Source organism: Podarcis filfolensis (genome assembly GCF_964270895.1).
Source record: "Podarcis filfolensis genome assembly, chromosome: 2".
Classification (NCBI taxonomy): Eukaryota; Metazoa; Chordata; class Lepidosauria; order Squamata; family Lacertidae; genus Podarcis; species Podarcis filfolensis.
Genome location: NC_139605.1, coordinates 29,275,488 through 29,294,185, shown reverse-complemented (window position 1 = coordinate 29,294,185; position 18,698 = coordinate 29,275,488). Strand labels below are relative to the sequence as shown.

At 39.8% G+C, this 18,698-nt stretch overlaps 1 protein-coding gene across 28 annotated transcripts in view; it reads left to right on the top strand.

Moving 5' to 3' along the window:
• The window catches only part of FOXP1 (forkhead box P1), a 534,652-nt gene that overhangs the window by 57,086 nt on the left and 458,868 nt on the right, over nucleotides 1-18,698 (top strand). The gene's annotated exons all lie outside the window — the stretch shown is intronic.

The following is an 18,698-nucleotide window of genomic DNA, read 5'->3' as shown; positions in this document are numbered from 1 at the left end:
ACATATAAATAAACCACCTATATGTAACACATCCTTAAAAGTATTATCCAAAGTTAATTACTGACTGATGCACACATGCAAGATGCAAATCGTACTGATGCGTTATTGTTGGGAATGTCAATTTTCAGCAAAAAAAAAATAATATGCTGACTTTAGCATTTGGAAATATAGAAAATTTCCCAACACATCATGAAAAATATACTGTTGCCCATTTCAAACCTTCAGGATAGGTGGGAGATACGTTAAAAATAAATTCAAAACCCCCTTCCATGGATATAACTAAAAAAAGGTTGCTATTGTCTTTCTACCTCCAGTTGCTTAGAACTGCCATTCCATTAAACATGAAAGGGATATTTAGGCATTTTGGGTGCTCTGTGTGTGCGAGAGAGAGAGAAAAGAAGGAAAATAATTTGTGAGATACTATTGAGATACTTACTCGCTTTTCCAACATCAAGAGTTTATACTATTTTTAGTGGCCCAGTGAAAATATATTGACATGTGATATCCACTGAAAGTTGTGCAGATCACGTCTCCCTTTTGGATGGTACTTCACAGCTGTGCACCAGACAAAGCAGCTGGATTTCCTAAAGTGATCACTTCAGTTAATGTCCTCTGAAACAGAACCTGAGTCCCATTATTCCCTCCTCAACACACCCACCCAACCCCCGGCAAAAAAACCTTCTTACCACTTTTTGAAGAAAACCATTAAGTGCTTTGCAAATCAGATTGCTGTGAATCTGTTGTCTCTGCTCTTTGGCGTCTTCAGGTAGAGATATATGGTATATACACCACTAACCCCAAACTTCCGATTCTTTTCACGTTTAGTGTTACCCTGTTTTCATTAGAAGAAAATAGTTTTGGCAGTTAACGCAGGGATCTGTGAAATTTCTTAAAATGCCAACCTGTCGGTTAATTGCTGAGAGTTTTGTTCCTGGAAATAATGCACTTTTGATTCAGTGACAGACACTTCCTTTAAAAAGGAGCCTGTTGTGTTGCACAGAAGCAACTTTCTTAGTCACCCACGTACAAAAATAGCTAGAGCTGCAATTGATTTTATTATGAGTGTCCAGAATAAACTCTGAAGTCTCCCAAGGCAGCCTGTGTATTCTATACTGCTGAAGAGGAGGGCGGTTTCTGTGGGGAGGAAAGTGAAATCTTTGCTGTTCAGCCTTCAATGTGCCAATTCCTAGTTAAGAGGTGCCCCGCCTTTCCTCCTCCTGTTGCATCTGATACGGAGGAAGGGAAAAGGTGGGACATGTTTTGGGAGTATCTGTTGGCACAAGGGAATGTATTTAGAAAGCAGCAGCAGGGTTGTTTTTATAGGCCTGTCTTGTGACTTCCTACCTTTGAAGGAATCTGTTCCAAATTTACACGTCAACACACACAAACATTGCAAAATAAAAACCCTAACCCAGTTCGCCCCTTCCTAAAAATGTAATATGCCTTTGTAGAGTCCTCAGTTCTAACAGAGATCTATGCTTTAAGTTTACCCTTAAATGCTCAGCTATTCTTTGTGGGCTTCTCCTTCCCCCCCTTTGGTAGCGCGAGAGAAGTATGAAAGCCCTCTGAGAAATTGGGTTATATATTATCGTCAATGAAGTTGGGGCTTTTTCAACCCTAAGTTAATCATGTCTATTAACTTCAGTGGGTCTACTCAGAGTAGGACCAGCATTGAATAGAAGCCTTAATTTTCATTCACGCCAAAATTCAATTTTCTTCTGATGATGAACCCACCACCGCACACATTTGCTTTGAATATTACTTTAGCAAAATTTTGCTAGCAACTATACTTACTACATTTATTTCTCACAGGCTTTTTTGTCTTTTGCTAGCTACAGGACAGGCAGAAATTAAAGTTTTGAAGCTTTCCTCCCATGATCTCTGTCATTCAAAGCCGTGTCTGTTGAACTTTTGCCTGCTATCTAACTTTTGAGGGCATAGAAATCTTTATAGAAAAAAGTGACATCTCTATTATCGGTTGCATTACTTTTTCAAAAATCTTCTGAAATAAACACATTGTTTCAGTGTTTTTATTAGAAAAATGAGAAATAAAATGCTAGGTCTTTCTAGTAGACAACAGTAACCTTAGATAACATATTCTACACCCACAGAAACTTGCTTTACAGAAATTAGTTTCACCGTTAGGTTGGATTATATTTGATTTTTTTCCCTGTGTGTGTGTTCCATCAATAACAAGCCTGCATTTATAACCACTGTTTGAAGAGGATGTTCCTTTCCCCAAAACACAGGCTTTGTTGGGATATAATGCCAAACCATAGTTTAGCGCTATGAGAATAAAGCTTCCCCTTCTCTAGCCCAACTGCAAGGAGGAGTTCAGAAAATTACTTCTTTTTTATGATTAACCACAGCTTCCCCTGGCAGCAGTAACTGGAAAACCTGTGATTATTTTTAACCATGGTTAATGGAAACAACTTCAAATTACAGTTTATGAAGCTGCTTTATGGTTTGCTTTCACGAACTATTGTTAAGGTTAACCACGGTATACTGTTTGCATGACACTAAACTGCTGTTAATCTAAAATTGATGCAGAAAACGGGGGGGGGGGGGACAGGACATGTGAATCTGGAGGAAGGAAGGCTGCTACTTGTAATGCTAAACATTTTTTAGTGCTAAACATTTTTTTAGTGTTACATCATTATGTAGGGAATCACAAACCTTTGCAATTACAGATGTTCCCCATTTTCTTGTATGAGGTGGGGTGAACTGAACTCTCCATCCATATACAGTGGTACCTCGGGTTAATTACTTAATTCGTTCCGGAGATCCGTTCTTAACCTGAAACTGTTCTTAACACTTTAGCTAATGGGGCCTCCTGCTGCCGCCGCGCCGCCGGAGCACAATTTCTGTTCTCATCCTGAAGCAAAGTTCTTAACCTGAAGCACTATTTCTGGGTTAGCGGAGTCTGTAACCTGAAGCACCACTGTACCTTGGAAAAACCCATGTGGTACATCAGTGATAGTTATGAGTCTAGTGATTCTTACTATTTCTTTTATAATTTTAACTCTCTTCTCAACATAATTCCTGATTACTAGCCCAAACGATGGGTAAGTGGTTCCATTTTAAAAGAGTTTCCGCATATTATTAAACATGTTCTCCTAAGGTTCTTGAGATGCCAGCACCTGTTCCCAGCAAAATGGCGCCTGTGTAATCAAAGCTGTGATTTGAAAAAGGATGCTTTGTGTAAGGAGATGTGCTGCTGCCTCTGATCCCCAAATTGCCAACATGATTATCATGTTCGCTATGTGTGGCACATTTCATCTTTGCCACATTGCATCCCACAAACTCCTAGGAGAGGAGGGAGGAATGAGGGAGTTGGACTAGGTGTTAGCAAACAATTAGTGTACAATATTAGAAAATAGATGGGTTCTGGTAGGCAGTTTGTTAGGAATTCATGAGATTTGTCCATGAGATTTTAATTTCTTCTGTGTTTGATGCTATATTTTGTAACATTTTAAATGATATTTAGTTTAATTTATTCATCATTTAATGCTGGCTTATTTTATCATTTTTAAAAGAAAGAATTCCATTGGGCTAAAATTTCAAATGTATATACACATCCATGTAAAATATATTTGACATAGAATAAGTTGAGGTGACAGGTTGTTGTTTTTATCTAGAAAGGCCAGCCTACTATGACAATGATGGGAACTTGCCTTTTAATGCAGTATAATATAAAACAGGGCCAAGACTTTTAGTAGCAGTAAATGTATTAAGATTATACATTAAGCTTCGTTTAAAAATGGGATTCCCAGTGTTTGTTTGTAGATAGCAATAGGTCCAGACTTGGAAAGTTCTTACATGATTTATTTTTATTTATTCATTTTTAATATTTGTGTACCACCCTTCGTTATAAAAGATCCCAGGGCAGTGTACAACCTGGTGGAGTACAGGATCAGGTTTAAGGTGCTGGTTTTAACCTTCAAAGCCCTATACGGCCTAGGACCCTCGTACCTACGGGACCGCCTCTCCTGGTATGTCCCACAGAGGAACTTACGGTCCTCAAATAAAAACATTCTGAAGGTCCCAGGCCACAGAGAGGTTAGGCTGGCCTCAACTAGAGCCAGGGCTTTTTCGGCTGCGGCTCCAATCTGGTGGAACGCTCTGTCACAAGAGACTAGGGCCCTGCAGGACCTGACATCTTTCCGCAGGGCCTGCAAGACAGAGCTGTTCCACCAGGTCTTTGGTCAGGGCGCAGCCTGACTCCCTCCTTTGGCAGTCTTTACAGAACTTTAGTTTATGGTTGCCATCAATTTGATTTTAATTAATTTTTATAATGTTTTTAGAATGTTGCACTATTTTAGTGTTGTTAGCCGCCCTGAGCCCGGCTTCGGCTGGGGAGGGCGGGATATAAATAAAATTTATTATTATTATTATTATTATTATTATTATTATTATTATTATTATATGTAATATGTAGTGTAAGTGAAACATCACAAAATAAAATGAACAAGACTAAGCAGAATAATTTGTTTTTTATGCCATGGAAACTCCTGGAGCAGCACATACAATAAAACTTTCCATTAAATGCCAGGGGAAACAGAAGAATTTTTAATTTTTTCTTAGAAACCTAAACTAATAGAACCAGCCACATATCTTTCAGAATGGAATTCTGTAGGATAGAAGCAGCCACAAAGAAGGCCCTATCTCTTGTGCCTGTGTGCCTGAGTGTTCTTTAAGGTGACAAGTAGGATGTCAAAATCCACTCTTCAAGCACAGGCAGGTTCATATGGATATGGCTGGTACTTTTCTTCTGAACATCCCTCTGAGGCCCTATGAATATTATAATTTTTCCACCAGGACTGATCTGTGGTGAGATAGGGAGTGATTCCACAATGCTCATAATATTTTCTTCAGATCCTTCCTCCTTCCACCCCCATAAAGCGAACAACAAAACTGGACAACCCATACTTTCAGTGCAATCTATTCATAAGTAACTGACACTGCCTCAGTGGAAACCATGGTGTGGCACACACTGTTCCTGGGCATTTGCTCCTCCCTTTCAGTTTTGGAGCTAACTCTGCTTGGCATTTCACTTGCACTTAAAATTAGTGCTGTCAAGGCATAGATTGAAACCATGATCAGAAGCAGGTTTGCAAATCATTCTAGATAATTCGTAACAGTGTCATGCAATTGCTGAGAGTGGGGCCACAGAACCAGATGACCACACATTGGCAGGGGGCAGTCTGCATAGAAGAAATCTACATGTAAGTAATAGTGTTGGAGTTCTGATTGCGCAGAAACCTATGATTCACAAATGAAGGGGCTAGCAATGGCTTTCCATCCAATTTGGAGGATTTGCTGTGCACCTCTGCAAAACAAGGAACGGAATTAGAAGTGCAGTTTTCCAATAGCCCAGTGATGTCCACTGCAGTTCCCTGGGATGATCAGACTGGCCTAAAAATGATAACCTCTGATTTGTCTTTATTTGCAAATATTTGCATCGGTGTTGTTGCATCAGTGTGTTCTCGTAAGAAAAAAAAAGTTGACACCAACCTGTGCGCAAATGGATTGACACATGGAGATATTTGCCATAGGGAACAATGTAAAGTGCCCTTTGTGTAGTATTTGGTTCACAGGCCTTTATATGTTAGGCACATATAAAGTATGTGACAAAAATAAACTGAAGCCAATAAATTCTAAGGCTCGGCCAACTCAACTTAACTCATGTGGTTGTTGTGATGGCTTCCTACTGTGTCTTTTTTTTTTTTTAATGCAAGATAGCAGTGATTTCAGTTTGGAATTTCCTCATTCTCTGAGGGGCAGTGAAAGCAGAACAGTGGGGAAATGGGGGCAGAGGTAAAGTGTTTCTTCAGCACACATTATGATTATTATTTGTAAGAATTGTGAAAAGAGCTTGTGAAAGACAGGCCCAGAACGCTTGTGTGCATTTCCCTGCAACACTGTTGTGAAAGAGCACTAACACTGGTATGATTACAGTGATATCTGATTCTAATTAAAACGAGCAACACTCGCCTCTGGTATAATGTAACATTGTTTGTAATGAAGTATACACACCCTCTCTGTGTCACACAGAGTCTCTTGAAGTTTAGTCTAATTATTAAATGTATTCCAAAAAGGAAACATGCTTTTCTTTCTTTGGGGTATTTTCATTAGTTAAATCCAGTTATTATATATTGCAATATGCATATTGCCTGTTGACTACAAATATGGTCTGCAGGGGCTTTTTGTCCTCACTCAGAAGACCTTTTAAAATTCTGAGAATACTAGTTATTAAATTTTTACACTACAAAGTTTCCAAGATGAAATTAGAAAGAAAAGAAAAAATACGGTAACAAACTCTGCCAAAGGTTCTGAAGCTAGATGGTAAGTGAAAAGAACTTCAGGGTCATTAAACTTCTTTCTAAATCTCATGATTTCTCAATTTTATCATGAGATTTCCGAATTATATCATGAGAAACTGGGCCTGTGGTCACGGTTTTCCCACAGTGAGATTCCACTGTGGTTCTGTGATTAGCATGTATGCACATTAACAAACTCTGCATATTAGTCCTAGACTTTGTAGTATATTTCCAACATATTCCTTGTAATTTAAGGAACTGCTTCAGTTTCAGTCTGATGCGTCCTAGGAAAGCTTTATAGGAAATAAATTCTGCATTTTTATCAGTGTTTCTAGGAATTAATATTATATATTTAAGTATGTTTTGCATGAATAGTTTTCGGCTGGCATTCATCATTGTACAGTGGTACCTCTGGTTTCAAATGCTTCAGGTTTCGAGCTCCGGTAGCCCAGAAGTAGCTTCCCCTGGTTGCAAACTTTGCCCCAGGATGTGAACAGAAATTGTGTTCTAGAGGCGTGCGCCACAGGAGGCCCCATTAGCGAAAGCGCACCTCAGGATAAGAACGGTTTCAGCTTAAGAACGGACCTCCGGAACGAATTAAGTTCGTAACCAGAGATACTACTGTATTTTATTCTTCCTGGCTTTCTTTGACACATCTTTAAATGTTGGACACAATAGCAGACTATGAAGAGGGATGGAGTTGCTTACCAGGGGACAGAGGGTGGGAGGGGCAAGGCGCTGTTTACACATACAGTGGTACCTCGGGTTAAGTACTTAATTCGTTCCGGAGGTCCGTACTTAACCTGAAACTGTGCTTAACCTGAAGCACCACTTTAGCTAATGGGGCTTCCTGCTGCTGCTGCGCCACCGGAGCACGATTTCTGTTCTCATCCTGAAGCAAAGTTCTTAACCTGAAGCACTATTCCTGGGTTAGCGGAGTCTGTAACCTGAAGCGTATGTAACCTGAAGCGTATGTAACCTGAAGCATATGTAACTTGAGGTACCACTGTACTGGCAGGAGTGCCATAGTGGCTCCACTGGTGCTTTTGCACAGCGCTGACCTCCCCATTGCCTTCCCCTTCCCCCTTCAGGTAAGCTGCAGTGAAGCACCTGTTGGGAGGTCAGGTGGGCAGTGCTGCCACGCTTCACAGTCTGCTGCTGGTTGGTCTTGTTACTTTTATCTGCTGGTTGGTAGGACTATGCCCATGACTAGGCATTATTTTTGTTAATTCCAACAGCATAGCCCTAACAGTGGAACCCATGCGTATGTCGAAATGGGCTGTGCACATGGGACTCCACAGAAAAGCTCTATGAGCAGTTTTATACAAGAATCTAATCCCTTACTCACGGATAGTTTTTGCAGATTTCACATGGATTTTGTATTCCAACAGAACATCTTTTTTCATGAAGATTCCAGGGGGAATACAGTCCAATGACATTGGCTCATCATCTCTGTTTTACAGTCTATATTATTTTTATCTTAAGAGACAATAATAACATGCCTTTGCTTGCCCATTTAATTTTTTTAAAGAAATATATTTTTAATCCCCTTTGCAGTAAAAAGTACTCAGGGCAGTTTACAAGGTAAGAAACCAGTCGAAACAATACAAAGCAAATACAGTGCAGCAATACAAAACAAATCATAACTAAAGAGAGAGAAAGAAATCTATCGATTACTAAGCCAGAGAGATTAAAATTTATAACTCAGCCAATAAAGAATGGCCTTGGTGTAATGACAGAAGATCACCAGAGAGTGAGAGAGCAAGTTTGTGTGAGAGAGAGAATGCTTAAAGAGTTTTATGGAAGTTTGTTTGAAAAGTCAAACTTTCTTGGGGTGTTTCTCCAGAAACAACTGAATAAAAGTTGTAAGTAATGATCCACATTTCCGATTCATGTGTTCCTTCCTGCACAGCATTTCCTGTCAGCATGCCTCCAAAACACTCAACCAGGATCAAATATTCTCATATGCTTACACAATTCGTTTTTCTTACTCTGTGATCTTAGGTTGGGTTGGCAGTGGACGCCTTACTTCTCCCATTAAGCTAATTCAGAGCTGTTGGTCATCTTCTTTTACATTATCTTTGTCAGTGCTTCAGTGGCAGAGAAGTGTATGGTTACCAACCCCCCCCCCCCCCACTTTAAAACTTCATCTTCTAACTCACATATTAGAACAAAGTTCCTTTTGTCCTGTATGGAACATGTTTACATACCAGTAAATAATGCTTATAATGGACTTTAGGTTCAAAAGGAAGACAAAAAGAGCTCCTGTCCCATTTCCCAAACAACCGTAGGTAATTATCATGTTTGGTCAAAGTGTTTGACTTGGGAAAACAGAACAGAAATATATTCCCCAAGGTATTCAGAATAAAGCAAAACAACACCTACTCGCTACCATTCTTCCCATATTATCTGACTATCTTTACTAGGAATTTCTTAAATCTATCTCAGCCAGTGTTAAGGCAGAAAGAGTCATCCAAGGAAACAAAAGCAGTAGTAACAATAAGATTCCACAGCTTATTCCACAACTATACCCATATACTGCCATTCGTCCTACATTATCTCACTGTCTTTGGTAAGAATCCTTCCGTTTTCTCAGTGGGTATTAAGGTAGACTCTACCCAGTAGAGTGCTCTGAGGAAATAACTGAAACCTGCTCCTTCTTTGTTTTACTGAACATTATGTATTTTGTGGTTTTATATCTTGATTTTATTCTGTGAGCCGCCCTGAGACCCCCGGGATAGGGCAGTATATAAATAAAATAAAATAAATAAATAAATAAGCAAGCATGCAGCATAGTACTGTTTCTTACTTCATTTTCCCGAAAGGTACCTGTACCAACTCAAATACAAATATTTCTGCTTAATTTCAAAATAATTTGTATTCCAATGACCTAATACCATAGAGGTCAAATAAATAAATAAATGAATGAATGAATGAATGAATGAATGAATAAAATTGGAATAACAATAAATTCAGAATTCAAAAATCAATTTAGGGGGAAAATCCATCCAATAAACATTAGATTATCACCAGGGCTAGCTGGCTAAATTAGTCCTATTTGGGCCAGCGGGGAATTAGCTGTGGGATCCAGAGCTGGTAATCTTCATAGAAAGGGGAGGGGGAGGGAAGGGATGGGAATAAAAGATCAGGCTAAGTTCAAATTGAAAGCCAGGCAGAATAGCTCTGCCTTACAGGCCCTGCGGAAGGAAGTTGAATCCTGCAGGGCCCTGGTCTCATGTGACAGAGCATTCCACCAGGTCGGAGCCATCACCGAGAAGGCCCTGGCCCTGGTAGAGGTTAATTTGTCTTCTATAGGGCCCGGGACCTCTAAACTATGATTATTCATGAAATACCAGTAATGAAGCTCCATTACTGATAGTCTTATCTGTAGCTGCTTCTGTGTTGGATCCTGTCCACTGTGGAGTAAGAAGGCAAACATAACTTTGTTTGGTCACTGGGCTGTCCTGAGCATTCAGGCATCCCAAATAGTCATATTCCAGAAAGCGCCTTGACCCATCATGGATTCTTCAGTAGTATTCATGGCCGTCTTGATGTGGACAGCACTAAGTTCACCTGTTGCAACTGGAATCCCCATCCACCTTTGTCTGGTCATTAATGACAAATAAAAATTGCCATCCCCACAAACTGAGTAATTTTAAAACTGAGAATTTAGCTTTGAAATCTGTTGTTATTCTGGAAGTTCCCAAATGCATTTATTGTTCTCTGTTCTTGTTCTGAATTCATGCGTAGTGAAGAACGTGTACGTGAAACCTTGCATATGCAAGCATTTGTGTTGATGAATGAGTGCTGCAGTTGAAAATCATTTGTTTCTGGTCTGTCATTGCAAACACAAGAAGTGTTTACATCTGAGGACTGTTTCCCATGTTAAAATTTACGGACTCGGGAGCATTCCTGAGAATCACATCAAGTCTGAAGAATCTCTGCTTAGCAGTGGCTACTAGGTAGGTCATATTGCCTTAGAGATAGGGAAGTCGAAGGAGTTTCAGAGTACATAAGTTAGTTACATATATTGACCATATGGGAACTTAAGCGTTTCTCAGTTGTACTAAAGCAGGCATGGCCAAACTTGGCCCTCCAGATGTTTTGGGACTACAACTCCCATCATCCCTAGCTAACAGGACCAGTGGTCAGGGATGATGGGAGTTGTAGTCCCAAAATATCTGGAGGCCCAAGTTTGACCATGCCTGTACTAATGGAAACATTCCCAAATATTCAGTTGCTATCTAATAAAAGAACAGCAAACACAATATTCAAGGTACAAAATTCAGTACTGATCTGTGAGCCCTTATTAATTTGGGAGACTGTGCTGCAACATTTTACGCTTGTTACTGTCATGAGTTTTTAAGCTTCCTTTCTGGAATGCCTTATGCACAAACAAATACGCCCCAAGGTGCAGATATATGTATATTATGCAACTGTTTCTTTGATCTCAATTTTTAAAATGATTATTCCATTCCTAGGCAGCTGCTACCCACCTCTGTTTCCTATGCTTTTTGTACCTTTTGTACTTTCTATAAACCGAACAGTTCTTCTTTATTTTTTAATGCCAGAAAACATTTCCCTTCCCTCAGGTGTGAGTGGGTGAACCTGTTCTCAGCTGAGACAATGGATGCCTAGCTTGTAGAAGAATTATGGCTTTTTTGCTTTATGCCTGTTTGTAACAGCCTAGCCATCAACTCCCCCCCCCATGAGATTTTAAAAATTGGTATGTTGACATAACCTTTGTTGCATATATGTCCTGCGTGCATAGTGACATATTGCATGCATTTACATGCTTACTGTTTTCCTGATTAGGATAAATGTACCTGACATAACATAAAAAACATTGATTTGATTAAAAAAAGAAAACCTAGTTCCATTGTCTGGTAGAAGAAACCTTCTCCTTCTCCTGCTCCTTTTTTAACCCTCTTTATCGTCGGAGAGAAATACAATTTTCATTCAACATTGATGTTTCCTTTTCATCCTTAAAAGCTAATTTTTTTTCCTGCAGCAGTTTTGGTGGAAATTATGTATCACTTGTGATAATTCATTTTAAAAATTCCTGAGCTGTGTGGCATACTTTCATGAAAATTCATTTAGATAAAATTAGATATTATTGTTTAATGAGGTGGCATTTCAATTTAGACCTTGCATCATGCATATACCAAGAGTTTTTTATGGAATAGTTAGGTTCATTTGAGTAATAAAGGCTGAATCATGGGGGCTTTAATTCTTAATCGCTGTGAGGATTGTTATCTGTGGGATGTGAGCTGTCTTAGTGGTATTCAATCAAGTGTCCACTTAGCCGTGACCAGAAGTAATTGCTCCCAAGTGGGTTGCACAATGACCTGTTAATACTTGCTTTGACCCTGTGACCTTGTCTGCCCCATTGTTTAGGATTTTATAGCAAGCGAGTCTGCATTTCTGTAGGGTCAAGTAGATATCTGAGGTCAAACATTTTCTGATTACTACACAGTGTACACTGTAATGTTAGTAGAGACTCTGTGGCACAGAAAGAGTCGCTGCTTTGTAGTATACACAAGGCAAACAATTTGAATGTTCTCTCCCTTACTGCTTGTAAACAGTTTAATATTTTACCAAAAGAACTTCATCTTGTAAATTAGCTATGAATAATACATACATAATTACTACTCATGTCTTTATAAACACTTGTGTCTTAATTGGCTTGGATGTTTTTAAGATATTTGCATTTTGTTGGAGAAGTTAATTTTAATTTACTCTGGTAGTTGGAAAGTTGTTTTACTAAGGTCTAGTTTCTCCCTTCTGTATTCCAGAGCTTAACTTGTTGCCGGATTACAGGAAAGCAAAGTGCAAAGTTCAACATGTATTTGCTTTCCATTAAGCAATTTTTAACTTTTTTACCCATATCCTAGTAAACTTTCAAGAACTGATGTTATGTTCTTGTTTTAACTTACTGTTCATCTGTACATAATGTATTTTATTAATCACATTTAGTGCACAACCATGATCATCTTTTATTTCGAAAAGTTTGATAATGGGTAAATTACCTAGAGAGTCAGTGGCCTCTCTCTCCCTGGAGGTCTTCAAGTAGAGGCCCCAACAGCCATATGTTGGGAGTACCTTGATGCAGTGTTTCCTGCATCAATTATAATATAGGACTAAGGTGGCCTACAAGCTCACCTCCAACGCTCTGATTCTATTATAGTCGTACCTTGGATCCCGAACGCCTTACGAGTCAGAACGTTTTGGCACCCAAACGCTGCAAACCCAGAAGTGAGTGTTCCAGTTTGCAAATGTTCTTTGGAACCTGAACATCTGACGTGGCAGTCCACGGCTTCCAATTGGCTGCAGGAGTTACCTGCAGCCAATCGGAAGTTGCGCCTTGGTTTCCAAAAGTTTTGGAAATCGAACGGACTTCCAGAACAGATTCTGTTCGACTTCCGAGGTACAACTGTATTCTTTTCAGAGCTAGATTTTTCTTTTCTAAAAGCACAAAGCTCTCTTAAGGATCTCCTATGTAGTCAACTCCTGAAATTTTAACATGAAGACTCATTTAAAAGTTTCAATTTATGCATAAAAACTAATTTTACTGATCTCACATTGCGCTACCGGAGATAGGGTTTACCTGCCATGTTGTTTGCTGTGGGGTAAGCAAGGAACAGGTATCATTGTGGCTGGCGTTCTCTCACACTTACCTTGATGCACATTGTACAGTGATACCTTGGGTTATGAACTTAAATCATTTCGGAGGTACGTTCTTAACCTGAAATCGTTCTTAACCTGAGGCTCGCTTTCGCTAATGTGGCCTTCCGCTGCCACTGTGCCGGTGTGCGATTTCCGATCTCATCCTGGGGCAAAGTTCTCAACCCGAGGTACTACTTCTGGGTTAGCGGAGTTTGTAATCTGAAGTGTTTGTAACCTGAAGTGTTTGTAACCCAAGGTACCACTGTAGTGGTTACTGAATATTCAGATTATACCATTTTGTTGGCAATATAGGCTTTTGAGTTAAAGATCTCTGGTTCACAGTAATGTTAAATACTGAATTGTGAGCAAGTCCCATAATTCATCTGGGTGGGTACATTGTAAAAAAAGAAAGTCAGCGAGTAGGAGGTGTAGCACAGGAGGAGAAATGGGAGATTTTCGAGCAGATCTCTTTTTCCAAAACTGATTTGCACTTATTGTTGAGTGAGGAACATGTTGCATCCTCAAGTAGAGATAGCTTCATATGCTGGCTGTCAGAAATATCCAGAACATTGCAAGACAGAAAAAAGGAGATTCCATATTTAGTAGTCCAGATGACTGATGCTGGTTCTTTCCTTTGTCACAGGCTTCCTGTGTGATATTTGTTTCTTGGTATCATAAAGGTAAAATGGATGATATGGCACTGTCTTAACAGAGATTCTGTGAGATTGTGTTAGATGTTGCAAGATGTTCTAGGTCACTGGTTTTCAACCTGTGGGTCCCCAGATGTTGTTGGACTACAACTCCCATCATCCCTGAGCTCTGGCCTTGCTAGCTAGGGGTGATGGGAGTTGTAGTTCAACAACATCTGGGGACCCACAGGTTGAGAAAGGCTGTTCTAGGTAGTACAGCCATGCCAGTCCATAATTCACATGAGAAGAACCTATAAGAACTGTGAATTTCAACTTGGAAATTTGTATTTAGAGCCCTTAAAAATGCGAGTACATTTTCCTCTCAAAACACACACACACACACACACACACACACACACACACACACATTCTAGAGATTTCACTTCTGTCAGTGATGCAGTCTAGCTTCTTTCCAGTAGAGGCAATGCAGGACTTGTTAATGATGCGGAAAAGCTGGATCTGTGTGGGCAATGTGGAGTCCATATAGGTGGATTTAATTTCTTCTGAGGGTCCAAACGATGCAACCGCATGACAGATTCCTCATTAACGAGATGGATTAGAATGTGTATCATGACTGATGCCTACCCTGAGTAATACTTTAAAGAGCTCATTCCACTAGAGCTATTGGACACATCTTGGGTGGAGGAGAGAAATTGGCGCATGTAGAGGATATTTGCAGAAAGTTACACTTCCACCATATGTCACTAGAAGTCTCTTTAGATGTAAATTTTGGATGGAGTTTTCAGTGTTGCTGTAGTCTGGTTTGTCCTTTTTCTACCACCCACTCTGAGTAATACCAACTACTTGGGTTCTTTGCTTTATTTTTCTCTGAAGGATTATAGGAAGCTTTCTTTCCCCACACCCCCAGCCTTACTTATGACTTTACCTTTTCTTTCTTCTGTCCCTCTCACTTCTGCTTTGCTAAACGAGTAACTATGTGAAGCATTAGCATCTTGTTAGTAGCGGTGGGGAAATATTGGGTCAAAAATCTGAAGCTTTTTCACAATTACTAAATTGATGGAGATTCTAGTATAGAGGAGGGAAGTTACCAGGTCCAATCAGTTTGGTACTTCTGACTTGCAACAAATCATTTTGTAGGAAAGAAAATGTCCTTTTAATTTTTAATAGCTTTGCCATGAACTTTTATGAGGTAATAATCTGGTTCCTGAGTGGATAAAGGATGAGGTTACAGGCCAAGTACCTTGTTTCCCTCAAGGGTAAAGGTGAAATTGATAACAAAAAAGAAGCATACCATGTTTCACATTCCCTCTCTTTTATTCCCCCAATTGTTGAAATTGCTGCTTCAAAGGAAGTGAGCAGTATGTGACATATATAAGACATATCATAGTGAAAAGAGGAGATGACTATGTGAGTAAAGACAAAAAGAGAGGTGGTATGAGGAAAGGGCTTGGAAGCTGTGCTACTGATAATTTGATTATCCTCAAGATGACAGGTGGGATTTGAAGAATCACTGAAGTGACTAACACTCAGCTCTACTAGAGATGTATACCCACCATGGTGCAGTTAGTGGCTCGTGCTGACATAAATGCAAGGGATCTGAAACTTGGCAAATGGAGTAAACCAGTCCTGTTATTACGCTCATCATTTTGAAAGGTTACTGCCAAGTACATACAGTTTCCACATACCGCCCACAAAGCACTCCCTGAAAATGGTTGGTTAAGTGAGTGTTTGCCTAACGAGTCCATGATTTCCATTGAATCCTATGGTAATCAGTGATCGCTCTCCCACTCCTGCCATGTTTCTTGCTAAAATGGCTGTAGCCAAGCAGCAAACGAGTAACAAAGGAAAAAACTGATTTGTCCGATCGCTCTTTCTCCACTGTTCTCTGATTCCTCCGATCTCTTCCTGACCATGGTTTCTGTCCCAAAATGGCTGCCACTGACCGTCAAAACATAACAAGTAGGGAAGTGGGCAAGCTATGGCTCTTTGGATATCTGAATCTGCATAACAAGGTTTGGGCATAATTCTTTATGTTTGGATACGTGAATTGGCAGATAACAAATGAGCTGATAGCTGGATCCATATGTTCTGATGACACCTCACTCCAATATGACTTCTCGCAGAGAATTCATGTGGGTGTTGAAAAGCATGAGGAATTATGTTTATAAAACTCCATAGGATAATTCTAATGGAGACAACCAGTAGTTTCGTCACACCACTTTCTGGAGCATAACCTTAGAAATATGAAGAACCACCATGAATTGCATTTATGAACTTGACTTTGTAAAGGCTTTTTGAAACTCCAGGTATACAATATCTGCTTGACATTCTGCAAGTGTAATACTAGCAGATTCTTTGCTTCCAGCACTGCTGCAGAAGAGATCCGCAAATGGGTTCCAAACTGCATTTGATTGGATTAATTGTGAATTTTCCACCTGTGCTATATGTCTCAGTGGATCAGTTTTTAGCAGATATCTAGAAAATGAGGGCACTGTCTTGATTCTTGTCAGTTGAAGAGGCCATTTGGGAACAATCACGTCAACCACTTACAATCTTAGTATTTCATAAATAGGTAAGAGCATCAACAGGGTCAATTGTCGAGTCAGCTGAAAAATCCCTAAGAGCAAGCTGGGAAACCTGCGGTATTCATCCAGTAGCTTCTGATGATGGACCACCTTAATGAGTTTCCCACATGCCCACATTTCATTGCTTGCCAGGATTTAATTGCCACCCTCCTAACAGTTCTGGAGCAGTGCAAAGAGCTGCTCTCTGTGAGCGAGTGCAACATTGGCTGATATAGGTACTCCTTCCCCCATTTATTGCAGGAGGGTATGCTAGCACAATTCTGTGGTCCTGTTTCTCCTCTTTTAGATGAGGCAGCCATTTTGTGTTGTGCCATCTCCCCCCATCCATTTTGTGATATTCTATGTCCCCATAACAGACATTTCATAACTAGCAGCATGGCATTTCTGCTTGGTGACCTCTGCTGTAGAAGCTAGAGAATTCTGTGCCCCCATATTAATAGGTAAAGATGACAAAGCAATCACTAAGGCTCTCCCCAAACATCGCATTCTTCTTGTCCAGAGCAGAAAACCAAATCAGGTAGGCATATACCCAACTGAATGTATTAGGACAATTGGTGAAGCCCATAGGGTTGTTGTGTGGACTGGAACTTTGCCGGAATGTAGGGCTCAGTTCTGATGTTGGAAGTCCTTCAGAACTAAAGCATGGAGGTCCTCAAAACTATACTAGATATCACTTCAATGTCATGGTGAGCAGAATCCCTAGACCATCCTTGGATTCCAACATTAGGTGCAAAAGCCCAATAAATGTGGTTTAATGGGCTGAAGAACTAGTGAGTGAAATGGAATATCTGCGGATCTTAACAACTTCACCTCCCCACACCATTGTCCTGTGCTTTCGTTACATGGAAAACTTGGCTGAATTTCACTAAACCAGAGTAGAATCTGTAGGTTCTCCCAACTAGTTCCGCTCTTACCCAGTTCTAAGTCCTGAATTATCGTTGTTCTGTTACAGTAATTGGCCTCCACAGTCAGTTACAGACTCAGTGTTAAAACTGTGTTCATGGAAGACAATCTTACTTGGCTACGAGTGATTGCCAAGGAAGAAGAAGAAGAAGAAGAAGAAGAAGAAGAAGAAGAAGAAGAAGAAGAAGAAAGGGGTAACCAACATGGAACCTTCGTGGTTGGATTCGAACTTCCATCAGTCTCAGCCAGCATGGCCAATTGCCGGAGATTATGGGAGTTGTAGTCTCAACAATATATGAATGGCACCACATTGGCTACCCCTGCACTAGGATAACACTGACATACCCAAGTTAGCTGTCGCTCTTACCGACTAGTACTGTTTTAATTGATCTTGACCAGACAAAATTACTTTTAAAAAGTTCTTTTGGAAAGGGGGAAGTAACAATTATTTCTTATTTCATGACAATATTATAGGCTAATTTTCTCGTTTTTTAAAAAATAGAATTGTTCATTTTGAGAAACACTTTGAGTTATTTGCTCAAGTTATTGTATTCTAGCTTCATGGAAAGACACAACTTCCATACAAACATGCTTTCATTCTGATATTTCTTTGAATTTTCCATTATGATGGTGGATAGAATATTGATGGTGTACCCTTGTTTTGATAACAGTAATGAATTAGCCATTGTTAGTTGCTGCCTGAGTGGACAGCTATAAAGACGAGATTGACTGGGCAGTTTCATATGTAATATTGTCTTCAAACCTGTGTATGTATGCTGTACTGTCACTGAATGCAATAGGTGTTTTACTCGCAGTTAATAAAACAGCGTAAACTACTGGACAATAATATAAACCTTGTGCAAGATTAGTTGCTAAACCCAGGTGCCCCCTTGGGCAATTGTGGACAAATACATTTTGCATTGTTACTTTATTTTACGGTTGTCTCAGATGACTAGGCAGAACTTACATCATTTTGTGGCACTGGGCGATTTGATATGATATGAATCTGCATAAAATCATAACACAGACTGAACTAGATACTGGCTGGAAAAGTATTTATTTATTTGTGACTTGATGTTTTTAGAGTACTGCCAAGTAATTCAGGTGTGTGTGTGTGTGTGTACACACGTACGTACCTAACTTCAGAAATAGGGAATTGGCAGAAAAGGCATGGGAGAAAACATTCAAGGCTATGTGGTGAGAGGTCCCAGTCCCTGCAACATAGCCAAGATTATCCCAAGACATTTTTCATCTTAGGGCAAATAACTACCTGCAGTAGATGCTGGCTCTGTTACCTGGGTTACTAGAAGGCCTTTAGGGAACCAGACCTCTCACAGTTCTAGAGTCACAAGACTCTCCTTTTCAGGCATCCCTTTTGTATTGGGAGCCACTGGGCAGAATAGTTCAACTCACGATACTTTCACCCTTTATCTAGTCAACTATGGTATATATTAACAGAGCACTACTGTTGTCTAATTAGTAACTGAGTTTCTGCTGTTACTGGAGAACTTCCAGTTGCAGATTTTAATGGAAAACTCCCTCATTTTTCAGGAGCTTCTCCATGGCTTATGTTT